We start from the raw sequence: 16,943 nt of genomic DNA, 5'->3' as shown, positions 1-16,943 counted from the left end.
AACATAAAACCAATTAACATATCCCACTGTTCTTTTGCTATAAATAGGCTTTTAAGGTGGAGAGCTGGAGCTGAAAGATACATAAAAATCTAGAACTCGTTAGTACTCCAGAATGAACATTTTGAGTGATATTTTACTATTTCCATTATTTTGATTGTGTGGCACAGTGTGCAATGGAGGTTGGAGAATCCATACTAAACATACTCTACTCCGGCTTTTCCTTCTCTCCCTTCATGTGCAGCGCTGGTTCATACGTTCAGTGATGCCTCTGCAGCCCACAGACAGAGCGGTACAGGAAGATACTACGCTCTGCGGGACCTTTCTGTGCAAGTGACGTGCCGTGATCAGTCCTGACTTCAGATCATTTTAAAGGAAACAAGGAAATTTGAGCGGAAAACACAGGATTACTCTTTCAGGGGCTGCCGGACGGACTCCGCTCAGACAAGGTAGGCAGCAAATGTGTGCATGTTGCGCTCCCTCCCCCCCCCCCCACGCTTCATTCATTCTGCAGAGAGAATTTGTTTGTCATCAAGTAAAGTGATAATGTACTTTATGAAATACACACTTTTGGACTGGTGGAACTCAGACCGCAATGTCCTGTCGTGTTGTCTGATTTTTTTGCACGGAGATGTACAACTTTGTCTTAATTCTGGTAATTTTAGAAATAAGGTTAACATGCCCGACAAACTTGGTAGACTGCTTTATTTTAATTGGCGCGTTGACAGCTGTCCCTACTAGCCCTATGTGATAACAAGGCAGTAGTGGAATATCCAATCTTCCCCATCCGTGCGCTTTGACGGCAGACCTGCGTCTGCTATTGCGTATTAGGCATTTAAATATGAGGACTAGCTGCAGAATTTCTGTTTTTCTGCAGCGATCTTACTTCTACCGTTTCTTTTTACCATCCATTAACGCTGTTATCACTTGTGGGATGAGGTCACAGCTTTATTCAGTGTCATCTCACCGCACATTAAGGGCTGTGGGATGTTAAATTGACCAAAGCCTCCAGTCATTCCACAGCATATCTTCATTTTTGAGGAACACTCTCAAGCCTTTTCACCCTTATCCTTAGTAATAGAGACTACATGGATCATTCATGTATCCATGTCGAACTTGTTCAGCCTCTGTGGTACCCAGTTATCTTCAAAGATAGTTCAGTTTCTCTGAGTCTTTCCTACTAGCACTTCTCCACACTGACTGTGTGATTAGTCATTAAAACACTGCCTGAAGTAGCATTGCCAGTGCAATTCAGCCAGTATAAAAGAACAATGTTACATCTCCAAATTACTCCCCAGACTGAATCCAGCTGCGATTTGAATGGATCACTTGTCTGATCTAAACGCTTGACTGGTTTGTCTTGGGTGATAAAGTTGTTTGTCTGCCGGTTGAAGATGAAAATTATTCTATTAGGATATACCCAGTAATTAGGCAATAGTGTTTGAACTGAGGCGAATGCAATAAACCTCTTATTTCTGGAGAGGTAGACTGAAATCCTAAGATCAGGAATAAGAAGTCAGTGAAATATGCTGAAGCCATAATTCATCAACTAATTAGAATGCAAAGCCTGAATATCAGGGAAAACACTTAACGCTGCAGTTGAACTGAATTACTTTTTTTTTTTATTCTCTCCTTGTGTTATCGTTAGTTTTACTTTTCTAACAAAAGCCTTAAGGCGGACATTTTTCTGCTCTCTTATCTAAAGTATGCAGCAGTCCAATCCAACAATCTGTTGATCTTCCACTGCTGCCTGTGGAACTTGTGAAAAGACCAAACATGCACGCTTTCCTTATTATTCACAAGGCCACAGCAGTCTCCCTCACACGCCAGAGACTGTCTGCTTCTTCCTTGACTGTAGGGGTTTCATTGTACTGTGAAAACAGAAGTCTTGCATTTTTTTGCCTGTCAAGTAATGTTAGTCTCTAAGCTGAACTCTAGGAGCTCATGCATCATAGTCCATATTTTTCTCTTCAGTTTAGCTAATAAATTAAATAAATCTACCTCTTTGAAAATATGTTATGACTGGAACCTATTTGGGGTTTTTTTGTCAGTGAGCCAAGAGTTTTTTCTGCTCCTGAGTTATTTTTTCAACTTTACATATAATATCATCACGTTCATCATCACACTTATTTGTATTGCACATTTCAGCAACAACAAAATTTAAAGTGCTTTAAATAATAATATCTGGCATGTGTGTGATTGATCTCTACACTTTTAATAAAGCTTTTAAACAACATTAGTGATTTTCTTTAATTCACACTAGCTCAAAATTGTACATATGGGCCACTACAGTAATGTGAGCTTAACGTCTGTGTGGGAAGACCACCCTCCAAAATTAACACCTTCAAGCACATGCAAAATTTTCAGCTGCCTGCACGAACAAGGAAGATGTTTATGGCCAGATGAGACAAAGATTGGGTCATTTCACCAACAGTTTGACAACAGTTTAATGGAGCCAAGGAGAAGTTTGAAAACCTAAACACTGTACTAACTGTCAGACATGGTGGTAACAGCTTTACCCTTTGGGCTGTTTTTCTCACAGTCATATGAAATAGTGAAGAGAATACCCCCCATCAACAGACTGTTGAAAGTCGAATGCTACTGAGTGTTTATTCTAATCTACTTAATCTGTCTTTTTATCTAATCCATTGTATTGCATATTGTAATACAATGTAATTGTAATCCATATTCTGCTTACATTCCACCCTGGAAAAAGTTTAAATAAATCATTAGCGCCCCAAATTTAATCACATTATGCCCTTGCATAAGTATATGTATTTTCTGACCTGCACTAAGTCATCTTCTCTGCTACAAGACACCTACAAACACTGCCTTAGTTAATCCCTTGTAGGTGATGCCAGTGGAATATTGGGAATGTTTTCAAGTGAGATAAGAGCTGTTTAATAATTCAACATCTCTGCATCTTTTTCACACTTCTTACATGCCCCAGCTCGTCTCGCTTGATTATGCAGATAATGCTGTCCAGATGAAATGCGTCATCACAGAATGGTCTTGTTGTTGTACTGTTTGAGATTGACTTTGAAGCATCAGAACACTGAAATTAAAATGAAATTATATATCTAGATATAAATGTAACAAATGGCCCTTGTGTTTTCAAGGACCAGAGGGTAGAGGAGCATTGGCACAATGATTGCTTTCTAACACCCCAGGGGTTTATCACACAAGAAGATTCTGCAAAGTGCAATGATGATAGACCTGTTACTCATAACCTGGGCCCCCTGCAGGTTTTATTAAAGAAGGCCAAAAGTCTTGGCTGTGTCGTAATAATGCTTGTGGATGACAGCAATGATGAGTCAGGTGTTAGTGTTCTCTGACGTGCTGTAAATCCTGCCCGTGTGTCTTTTCCTTTGCCAAATTTTAATTACGCCGCGCTGTTGGAGAACCGGGCCTTGTCAAGTCCAACTATGTCTTGACTTGCAGAGGGACATAGTTACTTGCGTAACAGAGGGAGCTCTGTTACTTGCGTTGGAGAACAGGAGTTGTTCCATTTCCAAGACTTCAATTTCGTGATGAACATACTTACACTTTTAGCTCATAACGGGAGTCTTTAAGCACTCCCGTACAAATTCAGAAATTTTAGCATGTATACTGTCTAGAGCACTTTTGTGCCTTTTGAGTTGTAGTAAAAGAACTACAATCAATCTAATATAGTTTCCTAACTTTATTTCTCAGTGCTATGCTGGTAAAAATGTTAAAGGATTAATAGATGAGTGCTGTTGTGATGACTTCCTGTAGGCAGGATTTCAGAAACAGCAAGTTTTTAAAGAGACAGATGACTAATTTCAAGGTGTTAAATTAGTATGTAAAATGTCTTTTAAGTCATATTTGATATATAGATGTTGCATTTTTATAATGGCTGAAGTTAAAAAAGTTGTTTGATTCTGCTGTAAAATGTGAATGTGTTTGGAAAACACATAATGCTACCCCTTTAATTACCATGACTCATTTATCTGTTAGATATTATCATTGATGAGACAAATAAAAACATTTTGATCAATTTGGATCATACACTGGTAAAGTGGTTTACTCTTAGATATTTCTGTCACTTTCCTGGATATGCAGGTTTATGTTCAAGATTTCTATGTGTCATGACTTTTTAAAGTCACGACTAATTGAATGTCTGATGGAAAATAGGACTGTTTAAAACGATGCTAAATAAAAAAAATCATACCTGCAGATCTCTGATTTCCTTTAGCTCTGTAGCTATGTAGCTCTGATCTTTGTTGTTTGACAATATACCACTTCCAGTCTCTCTTTCTCTCTGTTTGTAGTTTGTATGTACACAAGCTTAGTAATCCATTGTTCTTTCAAGGCTTTTGTCTGTCTCCATTTTTTGTCAGCTTAAGCATAAAGAATCTGACTATTTTTTTTACGTTTTACAAGAATCGTAAAAATAAGGGAAGCTTATTAGATTCCCTGGAATCTAATGAGCTCAAAACAATCTGGACATCAGTCATGAGCATACTCTACTTTAAGAAAAAAACAATCAAAAAAAAAAAAACAGTTTGTTTTCTTCTTTCTTTGTTGCAAAAAATAGGACTTGCTTTGGTAGGTAGTATAAAAATGTATTCTAGACATGCTTTTTGTCAGGGGACACTGTTAATTCTGGTGGGAGAAGGAAAGGAAGATGTGTTTGTATGCCTTCCAGCAACTGGAGCATGCTCCAACTGTGAAAGGCCAGTGCCATTGTTGGGTAACATAATCCACCAGGGAGGCCTTAAGCCGGAGACTGGGGGAGAGCTGCCTTTATCAACGTCCCCGTACGGATGCAGATGCCTTTCAGTGCTTGAGTCTGCTGTAGAATGCTAAGCAACTGTTACTTAACTTGTGTGATGGAGTATACACATTCTAACCTTGTTATAATTCTGAACTTAAAGAATGCAATGTGCCATGCCTGCATAAGGAATGGCAATGACGGTGGCAGCTTCTGATTTAGTTTTTTCATGATGTCAAGGTGAGCAGATGTATGGCCAAATACAAATGGCTCCTCTGGGGAAAAGGCATACCATAGATAATGGTGTGTTGATGATTTTAATGAAGTGTTGTGGTGGAGTGTATGGTCATCTGCAGAATTGATGCAGATAATAATGTGTCTGTGAGAAGTCTCTTAATGGTTACTGTGGCTCAAGATAGATTTTATATAGACTTTTGCTTCTGTATTGGATTCCCTGGAATCTAATAAGCTCAGTCATTGCTGCTCACAAGCAGAAAGCATACAGTAGATTTACAGCACTGACTGAGCATATTGTGCACTTGTTGTTAGAGCTGCAGCAATTACTGATTGCCATTCATGGTAGCATTGTATCAATATGTGCACACAGTGAAATCAATGTTTCATTTTCTGTATGCAGGTGCTCATACAATGGTTAGATCACTTGTCTTTAGGCATGACAATGATGAGAAAAAATTGTTCATGCCTTCAATAAAAAAAAAATACACATTATTCTTTAATGGCTAGAGACACAATAGGTTATGGACCAGTAAAACAATTTGTCCTGGAACTATTTGCAAGTATTATTTGAGGGAAAAAAAACAGTTAGAATTTTGGAGTTTAGAAAATAGTTGATTCAAATCTGTTTACTTTGTATATTTTTAATTAGTAAAACAGGGACACTTGACTTGTCTGTCACAATTATCTTGACAGTGTAATAGCGTCTGCTGTCAACCTGAAATTGTAAGACAGTGTTTTTAATGTATCATAGTCCCAAGGTACATTGTCTAATTAATTTAGTAGGAGTAATAATTTTACTGCAGTCACTGGGTTGTGATGATCCACAGTCAGCGCTGCTGTCATGTCAGCCTATTTAACCTCCACAAAGTACAGATTTCATGTGCACAATAACAAATTAGTATGACATTTCCACTTTTGTCAGGCACTGAGTAGGGAAATTTGTCTTCCAAATATCTTGGTGACCTCCATTTTATTATATTTCAGTTTCACATAATTTGGCAAAAAATGATAATCTTGCATAAAAAACAGCCAAGCTTTCTGATGATGGTAGGTCACTAGTTATTGGTCTGAAAACACAAATGAGATACAGCCTGCTGAAAGCTGAGCTCAATCATCAGTTGGGGAACTTTCAATCACGTGGTTATATTGACAGTTTTGGTGTTTCCCAGAGCTATGGATTAGCTTTCTGGAGCAGCAAAGGAGCTTCTATGCCAGTGTCCCTCCATGCCAAAGCTCTCTGCAGTAGCCTGCAGCTTCTGGCTTGGCCGCCTCTCACTAGCTGTGACAGGAGATGGAGAAAGACGATGAATCAGATGCATGACAAAGATCTCCCCGGCACTGATGACGACTCAGTTTCCGGAGATCGTCACATAGTGAGGGAGTGTGATCACAGTTACATTTATTTTAAAGTTCTTAAGTCAGTTTGCTTAGGGACCATGTAACTGACCAAACTGTGTATCTATTGTGTACGTTCTGCAAATTCTGTTTTTTGAAAATCCTGATTCATCAAACACAATGTATGAGATTCTCATAGTGTCATACCTGAATGCAAGTGTAGCAACAATTATTCATAATTCCACTAATATGTAATTGTTTTATGATGCCATCATTATCAGAGTTTTATCAGCTTATTCCACAACTAGATCTGAATCTGTCTACTTCTCCCTGCTTCAGAGAAGTAGTTGGCCTTAAGTTACCTAATGCTAGTTCGAGTCTCCACAGGAGGTCAGACTATCATGTCTCCAAACATCGAAGTAAGCCTTTGTGAGCCCAGATCCTGTGTATTTAAGGCAAGGAGATTTATTTCAAGAGCCCATTACACAAGATAAGCTGGAAAAGGTAGGTCTCTGAATGGTTCACTGGAGCCTATTTTTAAATCAGATGCGCAAATCTGAGGTGATGAAGTAGCAATAAGCAGCACAAGGTAGATGATGTGTAGTGACAGGTTTTGATTGATCTGATTTTGTAGAAGAAAAATATGAGATTTTAATTGAGCTCATCCCAAGTCTGACAGCACCCGGTGGATGGATGGCTTACGCTCTTTTTTTTTTTATAAGGGCTTGAAAACAGAGGACCTGTCCTTTCTTTGATCTCATCCTTGACAAGAAAAGAGAATGTAAAAGATGGTCTGAGGCAGTCCTAACTCTGCACAAAGGTTTGAAGCCGTTGTCTTGCATCCAACTGGCATCAGCCCAGACTAAAAGCCCCTTTGTGTTCCTGATTTTAATATTTAAGACTCTTGAGTCTACCGGCAAGTTTTCCAGTAGGAAAAACCAAGAGAAGCTTTTTCTGCTTTAAAACCTTCAACTGCTCATCATCATTCTGTGCCAGCTTGCAGCTCTTCCAACATCTTCCATTGGATTTAGCATCAGCCAGTCTAGATTTAGCATTAAATTAATATGACTAAATTTGTTGGACTACAAAGCTTAGGCATGCTCCTTTCTAATTAGTTATGACTTGTACATCAATGCTTTTAATACCCATTTTGACAAGGCTCCTTTAGCAAAAAAACATCACATGACAAGGATCATGTTTATGCGAGTTTTACAGTCATTCTGATGTGACGGAAACACGTATGGCTAATAGATAATTTATAAAGAAAGAAGGTGTGGGCCTTGATGTAATCATAGCATGGTGATGGAGTTCATATTGGGGCCCATGAACTGTGGAATGTCCATGTGAGGAGAGGCAGGGCCCTAAAACGCTGCCAGATTTCATTTCACGCTCCGCAGAGCACAGCTTCTGAGATGGTGACATTTACATGGCCCTCTATACCACCGCTAGATGCTGCTGGCCCAAGGCGCCGGCTAAATCAGGCACAAGAGCCAATGAATGAGGAGCCAAAGCAAGCAGTAGAACAAGGCGGAGATAGCTAATATGCTGTATAGAAGAAGCACACAAAACGAGCCGTTATCCTCAGTTTAAACATCCTAATTCATTCTTTTTCCTATTTTCACTGATAAGATCATACAGTATAACGTGTCTTGTGAAATAATTTATACTCCCTCATCACATTTTTGCATCACAAAAACTTCTGTTGTTTTTTTTGTTTTGTGAATTTTGGCAACAGATCAGAGATCCTAAGTCTGGATCCAAACTGTGGTCTGATCAGGACTTGGATCATTTGTGATGTAAAAGTTGTTTTTTAAAATTATTTAAACAGGATGGATTCCACGGATCTTTTCATGATGAGTTTTAAACCCATTTGTGTAAGACGATGAGAATTAAACTTAATAATAATAATAAAAAAAAAAATTTAAGGAATCATCCCCACCTGTCTCTAATTTTTTAGTAGTTATAGTTAATTTTGTGACTCGCTGAATTAGTGAAAAGCTGATCCTTAGCCTGCTGGATTTTGTTTCAATTTCAGCAGGTGTTGGAGTGGAAGTTTTCAGTGTATTCTATTTTGCTGAGGTTTGTTATATATATATACTTAATGCTTTTTTTCCCCCATGTTTCCCATCTTATTTTTAATATTCACTGTGTTTAATTAATTGAAAAGGAAATCCGGTTGACTTGCCAGTAGTGACAATTTACCAAATTGTGTAAATGGCTTCTGTAAAAAATGAAAAGATTGCTGAAAATGATGTTTGGTTAAGACATTCACTTGTATTCAGCCACATTTACTCTGATTAACCTAAATAAAGCCCATGCTCATCTGCACTACATTTGACCAAATTATTATTATTTTTTTTTACCAAAGTTTAACCAGATTAAATGACTATTATCTATGCGCATCAAAGTTTACGTTTTGCCACAGATACTCATTTGGATTGTAGTCTGGACTTTGATGAGGTCCTTCTAACAAAAATGAATTCAAACTATTGAACTGTAACTGATTGTAAACCTCCACCCCATTCGTAAATCAGCTAAATCCTCTACCAGGCTTTTCTCGGCTTCTGCCCCGCTTTCCTCTGCCTTTTGGCAAAGGTAAAAAAAGATGTGTCCATGCCATAATGCTGCTAATATTATGTTTCACTATGAGACTGGTATGAGGATTTTTTCCAACACTGTGTTGTTCCACAGTTTTTTGGGGGGTTTTTTCCCTTTGGGGTATTAAAGTAAGGAGAGTAAAATACAAACAGTATTCATGCCTGACTGACTGTACAGACTTTTGCTTGCAAAAAGTTTTTTTAAAACATGTCATTTTCCTTCTACTAACAGCCTCACATGCGATTCTACGAAAACGCACTGAAATTTATGATAACTTTTGACTTGTAACTTGATAAACCGTTCAAGAGTTAGTCCTATTTTTTCAAGACAGTGTATGCAAAGCCATAAATTCCTGGTAACATATTGAAGCAATTCATTTATACTTACAAACTGTCCTGCTACAGCTGTACTAGTGTTTACTGTATGTGTATGCGTGTGTTAGTGGGGAGTGAATATTGCTAAGTCTGTAAGACCAGCTTTTCCAAAGGATTATCTGCTCCAAAGACCAACTGCTCATCTCTTGACCAAAAGGTCATCATAGTGTCGGTGCCAGTGAACCAGCTCTCACCAACTTCACTATGCTAACGTTATCCTTCAACAACCTGTCTCTCTTTCTTTACCACTTGTTGCTTGATGTGTTCAGAGCAAAATGAAACCCACTTACTGAAATCTCTGCATGAGTTAACCAGTGGGGTTGAATTTCTGTCAATTAGAGAATCATTCTATGTTTGACAACTTTCAAACGAAAAAAAATGTTGAGACTGGATAAAGAAATACAATTCTTTCTTGTTTTATATATACACAGGCGTTTCCATACTGGATTCTTAATGAGGCAGACAGCACTGGAGTCAGTTTGTTCTTAGAGAAAATACTGATTTTGAAGGTTGTGACAAAGTTCTGTTGGCATTCAACTAATCAGTCATCATGATCCCTAGAAAGCTGTTTGTAAAAGGAATTGAGTTTTAAAACATATTTCCGTAAAATGTTGCACAGTGACTATTTCGCCTGCATTATCAGACACAAAAGGGTATGAGGCAGATGGACATAATGACTGGAGTAACTCGAGAGCAGGTGGATGTCAGCATTGTACATGTACGTCATGGACTGGTGAATCAGCACAACTGTCACGCAGATGAGTGTGCAACGCTTTGTCCATTACCAAGATGTAAATCTAGTTTTGGCTCTTGCTAACTGCCACAATGAGGCGGTAATAAAGTTAAGGAATCATTAGTGAGGATGTCCCAGTGGAACAGCAAGGGAAGGTGAGCTTGGGGAGGTTTCAACAGATGGCGATCGTGCATGGGGTGTCAGTGTGTGAATACACGCTGCATGAGTGCCCTTTTTTTGCACAGAAACAAGTGAGATGGGAACCAAAATATGGTAATCCAGTTGGTGACACTGATAACAGCCGGCTTTGAAATTATTAAGTTTGTTGTTTTTCTTCAATTCTGATTCATTTCGAGGCTTAAGTTTGACAATAGCATATTGTCATGGCCCTGTTTACCATTTGTAGAGTTATTAAGTTGTAAACCTTTAGACATTCTGCCATGAAAATGCAGTCATATTCTGAGGGAGCTATTCCTGTGAGGTTATCGACAGGTTATAGTAAACAGAGCAGGTCCAAACTATGAAGACAGTTCTGGCTGCTGTCAAAGAAAAGCCTCAGGCCATGGAAGAACTATTCTAAATCTGAAATCATTCCTGACAGTATTTAATAATCTTACATGAAAAATGCTAAAGCTGCCTAGATAAAAATTTGAGCAGCATTATCCACGGCCTGGCAAAAATTTTCCTTATTCACATTTTGTCACATTACAACCACACAAGTAAGTAAATTTGATTGAAAATGTATTTAATAGTCCAACACGAAGCAGTGTATAATGTGAAGTGGAAGACATGAGACACAGCTTGCAAAATGTTTTAACACATTAAAATTCTGAAGTTTGGCATTATTTTATATTCTGCCCCGCTTACTCTGCTATAATAAGTTGGTATGTGGGTTACCAACCTGAAGGTGTAAAAACGTTTTAAAAAGTACGATTTTTCAGGATACTCTTCCAAAGGTTTTATGTCCCATTAATAAAATGCCAGGGAACATCTGGAGTGGGCTGAGTTTGGAGCAGAGTTTCTCCTCACCTGTCCTTCCATCCCTTCTTAATAAAACAGCAACCCTGTCACTCTCATAACTCTGGGTGAAACCTCTTAAATTTGCTGAAAACTAAAGGACATGGCCTTCTCCAGTTATTAAAGTTGTGATTTTTTTCAAGGTAAAGTTGATATCTGAAATGTCTAGAGCATTTAGGTAGAGAGCAGGAGGACTAATGGAGCCCAACTAATTAGCCAGCTAATATTAGATTTCAGTGTGACTGTGTGTGAAGAAGTGATAATATCCATCACAGTAATTGCATTTATTTAAATGCTTCTACTAAACTCAAAGGGTTTTTATTCCATATTATGCTTAAGTTTTCCTCCACTTACAATTTCTTTTGATAAAAAAAATCTAAACAACCACAAAAAAACTGTTTCAGCAATGCATGATATATCTGCATTACCTTTGGTATCCGCCAATGTTTGTCAATTTTCAGTTTGTTCCACACAGTTATATGTTGTTACTGTTTTTGTATGCATTTTGAGAGGGAGAGATTTGGACAGATGATAGTCACAGTGATGTAGTGCAGGATTGTGGGCCGTTTGAAGCAGAGAAGCAATGTGAATGGCCTGTTCATGTTTTCATGTTGTTGAAAGTGCAGGGAATATATATTTATACTTGATTAAATAGTTGATATTGGTGCATCCCTGATTTTTATATAACTTCTGAAAGAAGTAGGCTTATTTTCCTCTTTTTTTGAATATATTTACCTAAAAAATTCACTTTGAAAAATATGTAGTAAAAACAAGCTTTGTTTTCAATCATTTCAAGGCATATTTTCATTTTTTTGTTGAGTCTACCAGCTGGTATTCTCTGTATTTGGCCTACATTACAGCATGTGGCAAAATACCAAATGTTATTTTTGTATTAATACCCAGATTATCTCCTCATTTGTAGAGAGAATAAATTGTCCAATTATGTTTGTGCTCACAAAAGACGAAGGTCATATGACATCACAAGGGGCCATTAAACATTTAAACATGCTAGTGAAGTATAGGTAGAGGCAGGATAGAAATGGCTCCAAAAAGGTGTTACTACGCAAAACCATGGCTGATACCAAGGTGGCAGGCCTGGAGAAGAGAGAGAACATAAGAAGGAAAAACCCTCTTCTCGCTCTAATAATCGACATGAATGGATTCTGAAGTACAGAGTCCTTGTTTCAGAGCCAATCATCCAGATTGCCTCTCTATTATTTGTCTTTCCTTTTTATCTTACAGCAAAGCAGGTAGAGTTAGGGTTATGTTTTTACACTGGAAAAAAGGGTAATTTTTCCTCCTTCTACTTACTGCTGCAGGAAAAGGGCTTGAAAAAAGTACATAAGAGACCATAATAAGTAAGTTGCAACAGTTTTGGCTTATATGTGTCATGCACAATCACTCGCTGCTAGTCAAATCTCACCCACTGGAAGAAAACAGGGTTGGTCACATTGGTTTTTGCTTTTTGTGGCTCAAAATACAACACTCCAAATAAACTTGAAACTTATAAATGCCACATATTATTTTAGAATAAACTGCAAAATAATAACTGTCCTAAATTATTTTAAAATGATTGCAGTCATTGAAAGTTGGAAAGAAAAAAACAAGGTTTCTCAATGGAAGTTCTCAATTTTTTCACATCAGTATAGTCCGTTTTTCACTCCCAGGCTGAATCTTGTTTTTTTAACTATAATGTTGCAGCTGATATTAGTTGGACCATAGTAACCCTGTTTTACAAATTGAACACTGGTTAATATTGTTTTGTTACCAGCTTCCCACCTGCAGATGAGTTTGTGGGGAAACAAATTAGTCATGTTCATATCGGCTTGCCTCTACCCTTGACGTCCACACCCGTCCATTTGTGACAAAGAAATTTCATCTGGATTTTCTAGTAATTAAATTAGCAGGGAGAAAAGGTCACATTTGCTGAGATCCAGTGCATGCATAGGGAGAGTTCCTTTCTAATTGAGCACAAAAATGAACAGACAGCTGGAGGTCAGGCTTCAGCCTGGCCCTTTGGGCTGGGTGATGGGGCGGATGTTCTGGAATTAGCCAGCTTTTTTCCTGGTTTAGTTGCCACTTTTCAGGTCACTTTTCTGACTGAGCTTTTTCTGAGACCATTCCATTTTAGATAGATAGATAGATAAATCTTTATTGTCATTGTCACAAGAACAACAAAATTTAAAAAGTGCCATCAGTCAGTGCATATGCTTAAAAACAAAAAATAACTGTCTCACAATTTACACACAATGTAAGAAATAAGTAACCAATAACTGATAAAAAACTAATAAATAAGAGTAGCCACATTCTCACATGCATCATTCATGATGATTAATGGTTGTTTTTGATTGCAATTAGTTTTGTTATTGCTATCGGGTAAAAACCAATATATTTGGTATAGATAATCGAGATTATCTATACCAAATATAGAGAGATAATCTAGATGTGCATAATAGGTGGTTTTGGATTTGTATTCTAATCAGCGGGCTGGGGGAGTGCAGCCAAATGACTTCGTTAAGAGTGTTTGTGTGTATAAAAAGGGAACAGAAGATGGATGAATGTTCACAACATCCAGTAAAGTTAGCAGCTGTGAGGAATAATTTCAGCACCATGGACAGCACTAAGTTCTTCATGCATATGACAGTGCTTTCTTATCTGTACTGGTGAACACTGTTTACATCCACACATGCACCCATTTTCAAATGCAAATGTACATTTCTAGATTAATAAAAACTGCTGTGCAACAGAAATTTGAGGCTCATGTTATACAGTAAATGTGTTTGCAGGATGTGGAGAAGGACACAACCTTACTAAGCCGATATCTTTAAAGTTGTCTGCCCCCTCATTTCTAACAGACTTTATCATCTCTTGAGAGGAAAAAAAACGATAACCCATATAATTTTATTTGACTTTTGACATTTCTACAAAACATAAAATGAACAATACAAGATAGTTTTCTGTTTTGTTATGCGATAGTTCTAATTTAACAGATCCAACTGCCTCTTGTTGAGCAGAAGTGTCCCACTGAGTTGGTGCTCAACTTTGTTAGTCATGAGAGAGTTTAAACAACTAGCGTACCTCACTAAGGGCAGAGTCTGGGATCATGTCTCTCATTGTGTTTCAGCTTTACCTTACATTGTATTTCCATCTCACTAACTTCAACGACTTCACTCAGTTATTTTGTCAAAGGTCCAGGTGTTCATATTTTGAAAATATGGCTTTTGTTATCACTGTACCAAGTTTTTGGTTTGTTCAAAAAAATGTACAGAATATGGACAAGCTTCTCTCCACTGTAGTTTGTGAAGGTAAAACAAATCAGTTATCGTTTTTTGTTGCCCTTTCAGTGAAATGTAATAGATGCATGATGAAATGTAGGCAATCCTTTTATTCGGTGACAAACATGTTAAAAACAGAAAGTTGTTTTTTGTCTTGTGCCTCGCCTTCTCTAACTGCTTTCCATGCTGCCCGGAAGACTGACGGTAAAGGCATATGTGTTGAAAGCATGAAATACAGGCATTCGTGAAGAGACGCAGAGCTCCTTGGTGATTCTGCCAGAGAGAGAGAGAGAAACAAGTGCACATGCAGCAGAACATGGCTTAGTCAGGGTCATCACTGGCCAACAGCTTTGGTAGCTGTGACAAGCTGGGGCATTTTCCTCAGGCTTCAAGAAACCGAGTAGGAAAAGATTTTAATGATGCCACTTTCCCAGCATACATTTTACTAAAGTTACATCAGCCATGAGTATTGGATTTTTTTTTTAGCAGATAGGAGTTGAGCTAGTCAGAGGAAGTACATTTTTCTTTTTTATAGTTTTTGAAAGACAGGCCTATTCTAAACTATTTGAAGTTTGTCATTCTTTCATAAAGTTTAAGTACAAGCTGAGCTTAATGTAAATAAGAAAGTTTGTAAAAATAGAAAGGAGCAAAATATTTTCACAATACTGTAACTGTTAGTCATAAAGATGACTTTCATGTGGAAGGTGGTTTTACAAGCTCTTGCATCATGGATTGTTCTTAGGTTCTTAACACATACTGCATTTTAAAAGAAATCTTTTGTGCATTTGAGTTTGAATTTTAAAAAAATGTACAACAATGTTGTTTTTTTATTTTCTTTTTATGGTCTGATTTGTAAAACTGAAAGAAGGTTCAAGCCTTCTTTCCTTCAAGACCACAACTCTATTGAAGCAGAATTAAAGCTGCATTTTTTTTATATCAGGAATGACGATAACCTTCTCATTTCTTTAAACTTAGGGTTGATTATAAACCACTAAAATTATATACCAGTACATTGCACACATGTCTTATGTAGCAAATGATTAATAAATAAAAGACTGAACATTGTATGTATAATGTATGTGCAACACATACAATATGTTGCACATACACATTGTATGTGTATGTGCAAATACTACTGCATTTGCAATAGTATTTTCTTTTTTTGCAAATGCTACTGCAGAAGAAAGAGCAGCAATGCATGTGAAAAAGCTTTAATACCTTGAATAAAGAAAGTGTATTGTCATGAACAATTTCTCTAATCCCCCTGGTTTTTTCTATCACTTAAGGTGAACCTTGTGATTTCTGCTGTGATATCTCATTGATTCGTTTAGTAACCTTAGATTTGCAAATGGAAGGCTGGATGCTTCAAATGCAAAGCACACTTGTTACAATCTTTATTGGTAATTTTTTATCTACAAACATCTTTTAATATATTTCATAAAATGTGTGCTTTGTTGGCCATGTGTCTTGCTCAGGTAAAATCACTTTAATATGATCAAATTCTCGTGTTTTTGGATATCGTATTAAATAAGTGATTCTCATTGTGCACATCAAAGTTCATTAAATCTTTGATGTGCAGAGTCGATTGAATCTGCTTGTCAGATTAACGACTCTTTGCCGAGTTTTTTGATGAACTGAATCTGCCTGACTGGAATTAATCAGATTGAAATGTGTGAACTTTTTCTGATCAGTAAACGCACCTATGTGCAATACACTGTGCTGACAACAACACTGTTTGGTGAATGGAGTTGCTAGATTGAAAAAGATTAATTAGCTATTTTTGAATTTGCTGAGATACTTAAAAAGTCGGCAGAGGAGATGCTAAACTTGCAAACACTTTCGAGAAAGAAAAGTGGATTTTCTATTTAGACATGTCAGATGATCATTCAGGTTGCCACAGCACAGAGCATGACTACAGCAGATAACAGGACGCTAAACATTTTACATCACAGTTGATTTTTCTTTTTGAGAAGTACAATTTCTCATTTCATGGGACATGCTACTTAAGAAAATGTCTGCAGGCGCAGGGGCTTCCCATAATTTAGATATGGGTCTCCTGGCTCTATGTGAAACACAATAATGTTAGCTGTGCTAAATTTACTACAAATAAAACATGCTATAAATAACTTAAAATGTCAACCCACAGTAATTATGTCTTTATTTTAAATGTCAGCAAGATTCTGTAACTGTAAAGTTGTGCAACACAAACCTCTCTTTGTCGCTGGCTTACTTCCTCTCGTACAGTTTGACAAGGTTCCTGATATAGTAATTGATGATCATCCATGACAGGCTTTTTTATGGCTACTGCAATATTTCAATAAATCAGTAAATGATAACAGAAAATCCTTGATGTTTATACTGAAGTGTTGGGTTGGACATCACTCTTTTTTTCTGGAATTATTTATTTTAAATGCATTTTGTAATATGGTACACATATTTTGAGAAGTAGATGTTGGTAAGCTACAATATGCCTTAGAGAGAAGAGTAAGAGGATGTGTTTTAATTCATTTTAGTTGTGTTTTATTTATAGAACCCTTTGTCCCAAAACTTTGAAGAGTTTACTGCATTTGCAGACTTTTTTCAGTGACTCAGAGAGAGACAACTTTTTAACTTTTGGCTATGTTTGGGAAATAATTGTTTCA

At 37.2% G+C, this 16,943-nt stretch overlaps 1 protein-coding gene across 3 annotated transcripts in view; it reads left to right on the top strand.

The window, feature by feature from the left end:
• The first annotated feature begins 244 nt into the window (after positions 1 to 244).
• dlgap1b (discs, large (Drosophila) homolog-associated protein 1b) overlaps positions 245 to 16,943 on the top strand; it is a 100,686-nt gene continuing 83,987 nt past the window's right edge. For all 3 annotated transcript variants that reach the window (XM_032550845.1, XM_032550842.1, XM_032550846.1), the window contains exon 1: positions 245 to 446. The gene's annotated coding sequence lies outside the window, so the exon portion shown is untranslated. The remainder of the gene's footprint in view (positions 447 to 16,943) is intronic.

This window comes from Xiphophorus hellerii, chromosome 21 (genome assembly GCF_003331165.1).
Source record: "Xiphophorus hellerii strain 12219 chromosome 21, Xiphophorus_hellerii-4.1, whole genome shotgun sequence".
In the NCBI taxonomy this organism is placed as follows: Eukaryota; Metazoa; Chordata; class Actinopteri; order Cyprinodontiformes; family Poeciliidae; genus Xiphophorus; species Xiphophorus hellerii.
This window is presented reverse-complemented; position numbering and strand designations above follow the sequence as displayed.